Here is a 15374-nt window from a genome sequence, read left to right on the forward strand (position 1 = left end):
AGGTTTTTAAAATCCAGGGCCCTCGGCAAAGATGTTTTTATTTTTTTAAAAAAAATTCTTGTGAAGATGTCTGGGTTTTATGCATCTGACGTAGAGTAATAAATGCATCTGACGTAGACTATGCATGTAATCAGATCAAATAATAAATGCATTGGATACATAAGTACTTACCAACATAGTGAGCGCGCTATCAAACGGAGAGGCAGACCTGGCCTGAACCGGAGTTTCTTCACTAGGAACGTCTCGAGCATGTCGAACACGGGCATGGCGTAGATCTATTATAGATGTATCTCGATCAGAAATGTCATCAATCAATGAATCAATGCAATAATACATATGAGATTATAGGTGATCGACGACGGGCCAGCAGGGACCTAGCTATCGTCGGACCTGGTAGCTGCCGATGACGTGGACCACGACGAAGATGTTTGCCATGGCGATGAGCCAGCATGGCTTCTCAAGTGTGATGAGGATGTTGTCGTCAACGGCATTGCCGAAGACATAGTAGCCGATGAACGCCACGGGGAGGTAGCAGATGGCGACGACGATGTAGGCGAGGACGACGCCCTGCCACATGGGCTTCCTGGACGGCTTGTCGGGCGTGGACGGGATGGTGCACTACCGGACAGAGCATCTTTGCCGAGGGCCTGAGGATTTGCCGAGAGAAAATGCTCGGGCACTCGGCAAAGAGTTTTTGTCGAGGGCCTAGCCCTCGGCAAATACTCTTTGCCGAGGGCCAGACAAGCACACGGCAGCAATAATTCTTTGCCGAGGGCTAAGCCCTCGGTAAAGGGCCGGCCCTCGGCAACACCGCCTGACACGACATCCATTCCTTGCCGTCAATCTTTGTCGAGGACATCACCGTTAGGCCCTTGGCAAAGACTTTTTAACCGTTTTTGAAAATTTTCTTTTAAAAAATCCTTTGCCGAGTACCTCTGGCCCAGCACTCGGCAAAGACAGTCTTTGCCGAGTGCCAAGCTGGCACTCGGCAAATTTTTAATTTTTTTGTTTTTTTTGACCCCAAATTTTTTGTTGGGCCCGCCTACATTGTTTACAACTTCATGTTCAAATTTGGTGCTTTTTCTAGTTTTTTTTATATTTGGTTGATTAATTTGATTATGTTGAATTTTTATATATAATTCAAATTTGAACTGCAAGTGCATGAAATATTGTAATCTAGTGCTTCAAAAAATATTATTCATGGTATTTGGTGTATGTTGAGTCTCTATCCACGAACTCACATCAAATTTCGCGCATCTTCTTCACGTAACATGACGAGCCACTTGTCAGAAAAGTGTTTTAAAATTATATAAAGTCCATACGAAGTTCGAAAATCACGAAACTTGTCGAGGTGTCATGTTATCGCATGTGTAGGCTGTGGTAAAAAATTGAGAATGTTTCGAGCAAGTTGCGACGTCAGATGCATAAAACCCAGACATCGATCATGTGGAGATGTCTGGGTTTTATGCATCTGACGTCGCAACTTGCTCGAAACATTCTCAATTTTTTACCACAGCCTACACATGCGATAACATGACACCTCGACAAGTTTCGTGATTTTCGGACTTCGTATGGACTTTATATAATTTTAAAACACTTTTCTGGCAAGTGGCTCGTCATGTTACGTGAAGAAGATACGCGAAATTTGATGCGAGTTCGTGGATAGAGACTCAACATACACCAAATACCATGAATAACATTTTTCGAAGCACTAGTTTATAATATTCCATGCACTTGCAGTTCAAATTTGAATTATATATAAAAATTCAACATAATCAAATTAATCAACCAAATATAAAAAAAACTAGAAAAAACATCAAATTTGAACATGAAGTTGTAAACAATGTAGGCGGGACCAACAAAAAATTTGGGGTCAAAAAAACAAAAAAAATTAAAAATTTGCCGAGTGCCAGCTTGGCACTCGGCAAAGACTGTCTTTGCCCAGTGCTGGGCCCGAGGTACTCGGCAAAGGATTTTTTAAAAGAAAATTTTCAAAAACGGTTAAAAAGTCTTTGCCAAGGGTCTAACGGTTGTGCCCTCGGCAAAGATTGACGGCAGGGGATGGATGTCATGTCAGGCGGTGTTGCCGAGGGCCGGCCCTTTACCGAGGGCTTAGCCCTCGGCAAAGAATTATTGCTGCCGTGTGCTTGTCTGGCCCTCGGCAAAGAGTATTTACCGAGGGCTGTTCTTTGCCGAGGGCCAGGCCCTCGATAAAGACTCTTTGCCGAGTGCCCGAGCATTTTCTCTCGGCAAATCCTCAGACCCTCGGCAAAGATGCTCTGTCTGGTAGTGCACCATCCCGTCCACGCCCGACAAGCCGTCCAGGAAGCCCATGTGGCAGGGCGTCGTCCTCGCCTACATCGTCGTCGCCATCTGCTACCTCCCCGTGGCGTTCATCGGCTACTATGTCAGCCATGCTGGCTCATCGCCATGGCAAACATCTTCGTCGTGGTCCACGTCATCGGCAGCTACCAGGTCCGACGATAGCTAGGTCCCTGCTGGCCCGTCGTCGATCACCTATAATCTCATATGTATTATTGCATTGATTCATTGATTGATGACATTTCTGATCGAGATACATCTATAATAGATCTACGCCATGCCCGTGTTCGACATGCTCGAGACGTTCCTAGTGAAGAAACTCCGGTTCAGGCCAGGTCTGCCTCTCCGTTTGATAGCGCGCTCACTCTATGTTGGTAAGTACTTATGTATCCAATGCATTTATTATTTGATCTGATTACATGCATAGTCTAGTGTCTAAGAAAACCTATCAATTGACGTATTATATTGTGTTGTTCATCATTTATTTGTTGCTCCATGCATCTTGTGTTGTACGTGCAGTGTTCACAGCTCGATCTGGTTGGCATCGCCGTGCCGTTCTTCGGGGGGTTGCTGGGGTTCTTTGGTGGTTTCGCATTTGCACCGACAACCTACTATGTGAGAGATCCTTGACAATTTTTCTTTCAATTATGAGATCTTTGTATGTATGTATGTATTATAGTAGCAATGCAAGTTGTTGATGTACTACTAATTTGACTGAACCGACGCTACTACAATTGAACAGCTTCCCTGCATCCTGTGGCTCAAGATTAAGAAGCCAAAGACGTTTAGCCTCTCCTGGTTCATCAACTGGGTGAGTCATTACTTATTTCATAATATTTTTTTCTTCTTCTTTTACCTGTATTTACATATATGATTCATGCCTGCAATTTGGGAAATCATCGATGTTTGCTAATAAATAAATGATATGTCTTTGACCTGCAGTTTTGTATCATAGTTGGCGTTCACCTGACGGTGTTTGCACCCATTGGTGGCCTCCGTTCGATCATCGTCAACGCCTCCACCTACAAGTTCTTCTCGTGATCGATTATTCCATTCATCGCCCACGACTTTAGTTATTAGCTAGCTAGATAAACATGAGCAAGTAGCTAGGCTTAATCGATCTACTTATCTGTGTCGTCAAAAAAGGCTAGCTAGGATATATATATATATATATATATATATATATATATATATATATATATATATATATATATATATATATATATGATGTGTGTGTTTGGATATGTATGGATGATGGCGTAGCGCGTGCCTCTCGCCCCCTCCCATCACGCACCGGTGCTAGTGGTGCTCGCTCCGCCCATCGTGCACGCCGCCCGCTCGGACAACCCAAGCCCGATGCTGGTGGCGCTGGTGCTCGCGCGCGCCACTGGTGCTAGATGCTAGTGGTGCTCGCGCGCTGCAACTCACCGTCGGCTTCCACCTCGACGGACGGAATTGACCGGCATAGGCGCTTTTCATCCCCTATGTTGCAAATATATGTTTCAAGTGTTTCAGACGTTTCAGAGGTATATCACAGTTGTTTCGTATGGACGTTGCAAATATAGATCGGGGAGATCGGGGATGTTGCAAATGTTTCAGAGACATGTTGCAAGAGTTTGTTCAAAATATTTCATCTATTCCAGACGTATGTTCCAAGCGTTTTGATCTAGAAGTTGTATATGCTTCACACATATATTGCAACAGTATGTTTCAAATGTTTCATCTGTTCAAGTCTTTTGTTGCAGCAAGTTTTCATGTTGTAAGTTTGTAAGTGTTTTATCTGGATATTGCATATGTTTTTACACATACGGTATTTTCTAATTCCTTTGCTCCTTTATAGTATAGATATGTTGCAAGTGTATGTTCCAGATGTTTTATCTGTTTTAGACGTATATTACATTCAAGTGTTTATGTTGCACTTGTTTCATGTTGTTCGGAGAGTTAAGGGGTGCGGGGGAGTGATGGTGGCATGTCACGGGCGCTGAGGAATGAGGCGCGGTGAGCCGATGGCCGGCAGACGTGATGCACGACGCGTTGGGGGCCTACGGCCGGGGGCACGATAGGGTGGGGTGCACCTGCGGGACGGGACAAACGGATGGGGGCGGGGTGCCTGGATGGGGCGGGTCGAATCGAGGCGAACGGGGCGGATTGTGAACGAGTCGTACGGATGCTACGCCAGCGCGATGCGTATGCAGGCAAGGCGAATTAGCGGATGGGGGACAGGCTGTGCAGGCGTGCGCTGAAAACAGCCGTCTGACGGAATCCTATCCCATCAGACATCCGGGCGCCAGCACGTCCCATAATTTGGAACAAATGGAGTATAATGCCGCTCACATATAGCAACTCACAATGCAAGCGGGCAGTTTTCTAATCGTTACACCTGCATTGCAGTCACACACCATTCTAATCCTCTGACTGCACATTTTGTTCATCATCATTCATCCCTCATTCACTCATCAGGCCAGGCCCGGTGAAAAGAGACGAGAGTAGCTCGCCCTACTCCCCCTTGCATGCATGGTTCCTTCCTCATTCGTCGATGCATGCGTGCACCTGGCCAGGGCCGGTGACAGTAAGAACCTAGAGGTGCCTGCGTGCTAGATCTGCTCCATCTATAGGCGTCGGTAGCTGTAGCTGGTGGAGCGTCAACCTCACGTGATACACCTGATGGAGCAATATATATGTATTGAACCCAACCTCAGCAGCTGCCAAACGCCCAGAGACCACATCATCCTCCACCAATCCACCGGCCACCTGGCACATTCGCCGCCATGGCTGATACAACACCTCAACTGTTCCAGACCCAACCAAGCGGCGGCGGTTCCGAGAAAGGAGGCGACGACAGCAGCAGCGTTTTCATATCCACCCTTCCTACGAGGGAAGGGTGGTGGGCCGCGCCGCTCTTCTGTCTGCACGGCTGCTGGCTCACGGCGCGACTCGCTAGGAGCGTCGAGCTCATGCAAGCCGAGATCAAGCCGCGCCCCGACGACGTCCTCCTCGCCACGTTCCCCAAGTCCGGCACCACCTGGCTCAAGGCTCTCGCCTTCGCGCTCATCAACCACTCCCGCCATCCGGTCATCATCACCGGCGCCGGTGATGACCACCACCACCCGCTGCTTAGCAGCAACCCTCATGACCTCGTGCCAGTTCCTCGAGCTGCCTGACCGGACCCGTCCGTCCGGTCGCGGAGCTCGAGGCGGTCCCTTCCCCGAGGCTCCTGTGCACGCATCTCCCTGCCCGCGCTGCTGCCGCCGGGCATGTTGATGACGAGCTCCCGCGACGTCTACATGTGCCGAGAGCCCAAGCACTACCGGAGACGACTTCTTTGCCGAGTGTCCCATACTTTGCCGAGTGCTTTTTATCGAGCGCTCGGTAAAGAGGCTATTTGCCGAGTGCCAGAGAGAAAGCACTCGGCAAACAACTGACACTCGACTAAAGAGGTGGTTTGCCGAGTGCCGAGCACTCGGCAAACAATAACACTCGGCAAAGACCAGGTTTGCCGAGTGTCGGGACACTCGTAAAACCAGAACACTCAGCAAAGGGCCACCGCCGTTAACGACCGGCAGCCGCCGTTAACCCTTTGCCGAGTGTCTTCTCTTGACACTCGACAAAGCGGTGATTTGTCGAGTGTCATTATTTGACACTCGGCAAACTATATTTTTTTCACTTTTGACCTCTAAACTTTTTCTGCAGTCCTCATACAGTACCTGGTACTCCATGTTCCAATGTGACACATTTCTCGGACTTTTTCTATATTTCTTTAATTTATTTCATTTAATTGAATTTTCTTGGATAATTCAAATTATAACTGCTAGTCATTCGAATAATGAAAAAAATGAATGGAAAAAATGATATTCATGTTATTTAGTATAATGTGAGGCCGTATCCATGAACAGACCACCAATTTCGAACATCTTGTTCACGAAACATGACCACGAACTTGTGATCGAGTTGTTTTTAAATTCTATAAAAAGCAAACGAAGTTCGAAAATCATGAAACTTGTCAAGATAGTCATGATATCATATGTGGAGGCTGTGATAAAAATTTGAGAAGGTTTCAGCGTAAGTTGTCACGTACGATGTTTGCAAACCGAAGAATCTCCGAAGAAGTTTCATGATTTCGTGAAGAGGCCGACGAGGTGGTAAGCATCGTACTGTGACGAAACTTACGCGAAACCTCCTCAATTTTTTATCACAACCTCCACATATGATATCATGACATCTTGACAAGTTTCAAGATTTTCGGTCTTCGTTTGCTTTTTATAGAATTTAAAAACAACTTGACCGTAAGTTCGTGGTCATGTTTCGTGAATAAGATGTTCGAAATTGGTGGTCTGTTCCTGGATACGGTCTCACATTATACTAAATAACATGAATATCATTTTCTCATTCATTTTTTCATTATTCGAATGACTAGCTGTTATAATTTGAATTATCCAAGAAAATTCAATTAAATGAAATAAATTAAAGAAATATAGAAAAAGTTCGAGAAATGTGCCACATTGAAATATGGAGTACCAGGTATTGTATGAGCACTATAGAAAAAGTTTGGGGGCAGGAAAAAAAATAAAACGGTTTGCCGAGTGTTTGCGTTTAGCGCTCGGCAAAGGAGCCTCTTTGTCGAGTGGCAGGATGGCTGGCACTCGACAAAGAATTTTAAAAAAAGTTAAAAATACCCCTCTTTGCTGAGTGCCAGGCCGGGTGGCACTCGATAAAGAATTTAAGAAAATTAAAAAATACTTTGCCAAGTGCCAGATCGTGGGCACTCGGCAAAGAATTTTTTTAAAAAAACCCCTCTTTGCCGAGCGCCAGGCCTGGTGCACTCGGCAGAGAATTAAAAAAATACTTTGCTGAGTGCCAGATCGGGGGCACTCGGCAAAGGGGGATTTAACCCCGGCGGCCCAGTCGGCCCGCACACACCGCACACACGCACGCTGACCGCACCAGCACCGCCGCGCCGCCCTGCATCCACGCCCGCGCCGCGCCATCGGAGGAGGAGGAGAAAGAGAGGAGGAGGAGAGGAAGAGAGGAGGAAGAAGGAGAAAGAGAAGAAGGAGGAAGGAGGAAGGAGAAATAAGGAGGAGGAGGAGGTGCCCCGACCACCATTGCCACATCCCCGACGCTTCCCTAGCCATCGCCTTGTCCATCGGCGCTCTGACCCCTTCACCACCGCCGCCCTACGACGCCCACTAGGTATGCCCTACCGCCGTCGTCGTCGTTATAGTATTACTAGTAGTTGCGGTAGTAGTAGTGGTAGAGTAGCAGTGGTGGTAGTCATAGGAGTGGTTGTGACATTGTTATATATATGTGGTTGGATATAATCTTGTGCATGTTGGCCATCGTGCTGTTGGTTTTCTTGCAGGTTTTGGAAACCCCACCGTGCAGGGGAGGTGCTGCCGAAATTTTGTATTGATAGTATTATATTTCTTTTTTTGCAAAGAAGAGCCCATTGGAGCGGAGCCGAAGTACCTCGGCGACCCCGATCGCCTTCCTCGCCACTGCGGGTCTGCCTGCACTGCGTCGCCTCGCCACTGCACCGACCCATCACGGCCTCACTAGCCTGACTCCACCGCCACCCTAGGTATAACCCCTCTTTCCATATCATGGTCGTAGATCACGTAACCCAATTAGGCGTCTCCCGTTCGAAAGAGATATGGTTGGAAATATGCAGATATTTCCATATATAAAACCGTATCTGTTTCGAATTGTCCACGTTTTTTGGATAGCCCGCGGATGCATAGGTGGGGTTAGTTTCCATGGTCTGCTCTGATCCGAGACAGAGTTTCGACATCATCTCCCTGTTGTTCTCCGGATACACACTCTCTCTGGCAGGACGTGTATTTGGAGAATAGCAGGGGTGGTGTTGCCGAAATTCTGTCTCTAATAGGAGTAGAGCATGAAAACTAACCTCATCTACAGATCCTCGTGTGGGATTAGGACCTATCCTCACCTATTAGATAGTAGGAATGTCGTGTAGATGGAATTGATGTTTATATTACTCGCCCAACATATGTTAGAGGATGGAGGACCATGAGTGGATGTACACGGGCCGCGCAAGTCAGGGTTAGGTCACCAATGAATGGATCGAAAAGACCGATGCTTTCTTGGAACGGGCATTTGGCGTGGCTGCTAAAGGAGCGAGTAAAATTTGCTGTCCCTGCAGCAAATGTGCAAACAACAAAAGACAAATGAAAAGGTCATGGGGGAACATGATGTAGAAAGGCCTGATCTTCCAAAAGGTATGACAGCGTCGATTGGTGGAGACTCGACGTTCATGATGTAGGCTTCAAACCTGTAACACCCTAGGTGTTTGCCTTCCACATTTGCACTTGCATTTCATGGACATGAGCATCATTCATTCATTCACAAGCTTATATCACATGAAACATGTCTTTGAAACATTGCAATGTATCGTTATGTTTCTTGTGTGTTGTTTCCTTTATGAAATGTAAAGTGTGCAACACTTAAGTGCAACATGTGCCACTCACTTAGTGAAACAAAGTTAGTTAGTACTATGCAACAAGATTAGGAAACAAGTGAAACATGACTATGAAACAGTTGTAACATTCAATGTGTTTTTCATTGTTTCAGTACATACCTTGCTTGACTCTTGTATGACCAATGTATGGTGTGGCTAAAAACTCTTGTAAGTGACTAAGTTACATATAGAATGTCTTTTGGAACATTGTTCATGTTGATCACTTTGACTAATTAGGTTCCCAAGTCATGGTTTGACCAAATTTGACCCCCGAACCCTTTTGTTTGACTGTTTAAAAAGTGTGGCTTAGGATGTTTGCATGTCTGAGCAACCTAAAACAAAGTTGTAGCAAATTTTATAAGGAACAAACTTTGTTTAGAAGTCAAGTCATGAAAATGTGCACAACATGTTAAAAAAGGACCCACAAGTCAGTTTTGGGGTTGTATTTGACACTTAGAAATTTTCTAAGTATAAGGGCTGGATTTCAGTTTCATGTACCCAACTTATTCACCTTGTAGCTCCCAAATCAAGCCGATTTAGCTCATACTCCAATTGGCAAACTTGTAGTACTCACTTGGATCTCGAACTTTGTCATTTACACCATGAGCTGGATCATCACGGTTTAGGAGTAAATCAGTGTTAAACTTCGCCTGTTAGTCGGAATGGACGAACTCTGAAACGCGAGCTTCAGACCGATCATGGCCGACCAAGGTCAGAGGATGGCCACCGCGTGGCCGCCACGCGCCTGGCTTGGCCTAACTATGCCGCGCGCTGGCCGGCTTGAAGTGGCGAACGCCCTGCTACCCTCCGCACGTGCTCTGCCTCCCCCTTCACTTCTTCTGCTCGCCAGAAGCGCCGAAGCGGAGCCACCGCCCACCATTGTCCCGCCGAGCAGCTCCACCGATGCATAGAGCGCTCGCCATCACCTTCTACCTCGCTCCAGCTAGCTGGAAGCTTCGCATTGCTTAGCTCCATCATCTCCACCGACTTGTAGCGTCAAATCGACCTTAGGTGAGGAACCTTGGCCTGTTTCCAACGCTGTAGCCATGGCCAGACCTCACCGGTGCTACGATTCATCATGGCCAGAGCATCACCGCACCACTCCTTCCCTAGCCTTCGTTCCATCTTCTCTAGCACGTGTAGTGGCTCTAGCAATGATGTTACCGGTGAAGCCAGTCTGGCCTAGCCAGAACATTGCTGCGCACTGTCGCGCCATGGTCACCACCGGTGACCTCCCGTGGCCACGCTCGAGCACTTCACCTCAGCCTATAGCGGTAGCATAGATAGGTCCACCGTGATCCCAGGAGGCCTACGAGCACCTTAACAGGGCATTGGGTGCCGTACTTCACCAGAGCTCTGCCATGCGCCATGGCCGAGGCGCCGTGCGCCATGGCCAACGTACCTAGGGTTCGGTAGAGGTTGCGTGTAGGACATGGCTAAATGCGGTTCGTCAAGGCGAGCACACCGGTGCCGTCGCTTTCGCCGAAGGAGCCGCTGTCGGCGAGTTTCGCAGTGTGCCGCACCATCGTCGTGCCTCCCCTATTTTGCTGTCGCTGACCAGGTGGGGTCGACTGACACCCGGGTCCCACACGGCAGTGGCTGTTTGAGTCATAAGCTAGTTCAAAAATTCCAGTTTGAATGCTGATTTGAGATTTTTGTATCTTCAAATGTGTAGATCTAAATACTGTGATTCAAATTTTGTTAGACTCACAATGAGGTCTAGTATTTAAGAAAAATATATCTTGAGCACTTTATGTAGAAATTTTGGATGAATTAAAGAGGAACTTGAAAAGTGTTTTTGAATGCATGCAAATTGTTTAAATCATAACTTGAGTTTCTGTGATCCAAAAATTGTGAAATTTTGTGGGTAAGTTAGTATTGCTTAGTAGAAGCTTTGGTTAAAATTTGAGGGTCATTGCATGTGTAGTTTTTGAGTTATATATTTTCCTTTTGTCATTTATGGATACTTGTGTGAATTTTTGTAAATTATCTAGGAATCCTATGGCCATGAAACTTGGAAGGTAGTATATTGGTACCTTAAGGATGCTAGGAAAAATATGAAATCTGTTGCTTGACACTTTTCACTCAGGTTTCCTAATTATGCCATTTTAAGCCTTTCTGCCTTACCCATTTTGTGTAGGCTGTTATACTTACTAAAATGGTGTGAAATTGTTATGGTAGTCTACTTAGGGCATGTAGTGTCTACTGTAATTTTTGTAGATTTAATGGTGTAGTTTTCATATATAGTTTATTATTTGCCTCTAATTAATTAAATAAATTAAGAAAGGTATTAGAGGAAATGTTTTGGTGATGAACACCCTACTTTATGGTGTCCTTGTGATATGTGTGACATGTGAGTAGATTTAGTTTTGTCCAATTATATGTTTACATCTTAAGTTATTAATTATTCAGTTTGTATTATGTCCCTCTGGACAGATCTGGGGACTTTAGAAAGTTCCCCATGATATTTTGGTTTTCTGTGAATGTGATGAATACAAGAGTTATAGATAATTTATGTATCTAGCTCCTGTCAAAATTTGAGGGCATTTGGCCTAGTAGTTTAGAAACTACAGCTGTTTAAAGTTAGGTTCCAGTTTTTGCTTCTTCTCTGCCTTGTGAGGATAGAGTTATGTTGATTGATGAATTCGACCTGATAAAAGTTTGAATCATGCTTTTAGGTCTGAAAATGAATTGTAGATAATTTCATAAGCTTTTCAGATTGTCTTGTTGCATGTCATTTGGATTTATAAATCTCCAGTTATGGCTAGTTTACTGTACCGCTACATAGTCTCCATTTTGTTGAAATACAAATGCTTGAGTGTATGCTTGTGCAATGTTCTCATTGATTGTTTAGGGGTTAGCCTAACTTAAGAATATGCTTAGGTGCAGGTCCTAGGTCATTAACTGAAGATGAGCAATTATACATTAGGTTGTATAAACTTGGTAAGTAAAGTGATTTGAATAGGGCTTAAGTTGGAATATGCAAACTACAACGAACATGCGCATTCCCCGAGCATCTCTGACATTCGTTCATGTGCATCCATGATATTTATCTTGCGCATTCATGCAATAGGTGTGCCGGAGGGAGTGACGTTGCTAGAGTTCGAAGGGAGCCAACCAGGAGGAGGAGCCCGAGGTGCAGGAAGCCGACGAAGCAGCCGCCACGGAGGAGTTGCTCGAGTGCCCTGACCACCAGCCTTCCTCGTTCCTGAAAGGCAAGCCCCTAGAGGCATATTAAGCCTCCCATGCTTTTACAAATACATTGAGTATCTTTTATTCGTTGATGATGCATTAAGTATAGGAATTGGTTGGAACCAATTGCTGCATTATATATCCTTCCTTGTCTAGATATCGCATTGGAATCCTATTTAAGTTCAGGACGGGTTAAATGCTTAGCCATGCTTAGTGTGGTAGAAGTCAGGTGATTTCCTATCACCTGCGAGCTTTAGGATAAGGTGGATCACGGTTGGCTATATTTGCTATCGTGGAAAAGAACCATGTGAATAATGAATTGAGACCGGGCGGGGTCTTGTGTAGGTTTGGAACATAGTGACTCCATCTGAGTCGTTTAAGGACCGATATGCTGTACGTCCTCATGTCATGTTGAACGCAGCCTAACACTTAGCTAGCCGGATAAGTCGTTCCGACCATGAAGCCTAGTAGCTCGGTTCAAGGCTGGGGACGCGAGCAGGGGTCCGCAATCTAGATGGAAGTAAGGATGTGCAGGGAACTATTGTCGTAAGCCCAAGGGCGGGTTAAGTCACTGAGCACTCATGGCAGAGTGGTTCTCTGATTTTGCAGCACAGTTTGGACTCGCGACTTCTGAATTGTACCAACGGTGACTTGTTGCGACCCTGACGGGGGAAGCAGGGTTTGTGTTTAGGAATACCCCTCCAGCTGGATAGGAATCGATTCGAATCGTCATCTCTCCCGGATAGTGAGAACTTGAACTGAGCAGTGGCAACATAGATTCAATTAATTTAACGATATAGTTAAATAGATAATGATGATAAGGTTGCCACAATGAATACCTGATATGGTTATTAATGTTTGCACCCTAATAAAATGATTGCTTAGTACAGGTGCTAATATAGATGATAGGTTAATGGCTAAAAAGTCACTGCTAGTCAGGTTAAGAGTTGATCATATTACTTATGCTTTTCTACAAAAGAAAGTGTCAGCCAGCTCCACTACATTAAGCTATGCATAATCCTTGGTGTCATTTGTTTGGTTTTCGATGGGTAAGTCTAGCTGAGTACATTCTCGTACTCAGGGTTTATTCTCTCTTGTTGCAGATGACCTTCTATATCAGGGATTCTATAAGTATTGTCTCCACCCGGTGGGTGATGAAGACTAGATCATAGGCATGATCTCCATTCTCTTATCTGAATGCTTTTGCGGGCCATGATCAGCAAACCAGTATGTGTATTTAAACTCGGTGTATGAGTTAAACTATTTGCTTCCGCATGTTTACAAGACTTGTTTTGTAATAACAATGACTCTGTGATGATGTAATCTATTTGTGAATGTCTGTGAAATATTGTAACGTACGATATGTTATGTTGAATTACTGTGATCTTGGTTGTATGCAAGTTGGTTTGAAATCCTTTGGGATTTCGGTTGACTACCGGGTTTATATGGGCTCAAGTTCGAGAATTTAATCATTTTGGTGATTGTTTTTGTACTTGTGCTCTTATAAATTGGTCCGTTCTGTGACAGAACCAATACTGATTTGGACCCCCGCAACCGTTACACCACTGCTCCATTGGTTATCAACCACGCGAACGCGATTGACCTCGCCAAGAAGGCTTTCCTACAAGTGAATCAAGAACACAAGCAAGAACGGGATGAACGCAATCTATAAATATGAGGCTTATGAAAATAAGGAGTTCAAGTCTTTATTCAAAAGGACTAATCGCCACAAGCGAACAAGATCAAGAACTAGGGCCCTGGTTCATAGCAAGCAGCCTTGGCGGCACAGTTGCAGCAAAACAATGTCTGTTTCATGAGGAAATCAAGAATTAAACAAAACCCAAACCCTCAGGAGAGCGATGGCTACTATTTATAGAGTCTTGGGCGTCACCCCCCTGGACGCGCCCCTAATGGGCCCAAACACGATACACTGGTCCAACGACCAAAAGACAGTGTCGAGCACCCTGGTAGATTCTGGACGCTAACTTGTTTCGACGATTCCCATTGATTCCGATGGTCTTTTGATGTGAAACCAATTGGGTTGGCTTCCTTATCCAATTAGCTTTCCATCTATATGTGGATCATCGAAAACGGAGTCCGGATACTATCCTGGGTGACCAATTTATGATAGACTGGTCCTGGAACCCAGAGACAGACTCGAACTTGAGTTGCTTTGGGCCTCCACCTCGGGGACTCGAACCGAATTAGCCTCGGACCTCCTTTTTGACTTGGACACCCTCGCTGATCTCCTTGGTCTCCATATGGTTCTCCAAGCATGGTCATATGTATGGAGGTCATGTCCTCATCATCCTCCCTTTCTTGATGAAAAGCCGTCCTCGGCGTCGATTTTGCTTGAAGTCGATCCTGCACAACATGAGGACAAACGAGGTTTCCAAAATAATAGGAATGGACAATGTTGTGAGAAAGAATATGACCACATGTCCAGGTTTGTAGCATGTCTTATCCTACAGACATGTAGTCTGCTCAATTGAAATACACACGATCTTTGCCAATACTATCCTGCAAACGATTAGTACTAACAAGAAATATATGCTCCCTTTCTTTGGATTCCACTTGTGTTCGAAAAGCAAAATTAGAGGAATATGGCATAACAACAGTGTTGATTTTACTGTCCTCTAGTTGATCATTAATTTGTACAACAAAAGGAGAATTCGGATTAGTACAAATGTAAACTCATTGTATCAAATATTGCCCTTGGTTGTTATATTTACTAAAAACATGATATATATGTCTAGAGAACCATGGCAAATCAGCATATACATAAAGTTTCTCCTCTAAAGAACTAAGATTAAACGGAACATCAAATTAATGTAACCCAAAGTATTTAAAGAAGACAACAATTTCAGTTCATCAACTTCACTAGCATTATGAATAACAAGTCTATTTTCAGCACAAGTGCTCGATTTCAGCACACATATATCATGATCATTCTTCAATGATTGCATAGGTATAACATAAATATCATCATGCAAGTCATCTTCATCACAAAAAACATCAAGCAAATCATCTTGTGACAAAGGTAAATCAAGCGAAGGCTCTACTAAAATTTGCTCTATCATAGCATGATTGGTGAAAAAAATCAGCACATCAAGAGAACTCTCACCTTCCATGAGTTTAGCATCGTGGCCATTACCTTTACTCTTATGTTCAGCAGGCGTAATAGTTGATGGTTCTGAATTTTCACATGAGGCTGTGAGCATCTCCTTTTCTATCACGTCATCCTCACTCTTTTGTACATTGTCCTGCAAAAGGTTAGGCATAGTAGGAGGAATAATAAGAGATTGATCTAGTTGATGCACCTCATCATTTGAATTAATTACAAGAGATGGATTAACAAATTTTTCTCTCATAAGATGTTTCATAT

General features: G+C 44.7%; 1 protein-coding gene and 1 pseudogene across 1 annotated transcript in view; both read left to right on the forward strand.

Annotated features, from left to right (window-relative positions):
• The window catches only part of LOC136500193 (lysine histidine transporter 2-like), a 42133-nt gene that overhangs the window by 9062 nt on the left and 17697 nt on the right, over positions 1-15374 (forward strand). The window lies entirely within an intron of this gene.
• LOC136501900 (lysine histidine transporter 2-like) lies at positions 2333-3363 on the forward strand (annotated as a pseudogene).

The sequence above is a fragment of the Miscanthus floridulus genome, chromosome 13, assembly GCF_019320115.1.
Source record: "Miscanthus floridulus cultivar M001 chromosome 13, ASM1932011v1, whole genome shotgun sequence".
NCBI classification, from domain to species: Eukaryota; Viridiplantae; Streptophyta; class Magnoliopsida; order Poales; family Poaceae; genus Miscanthus; species Miscanthus floridulus.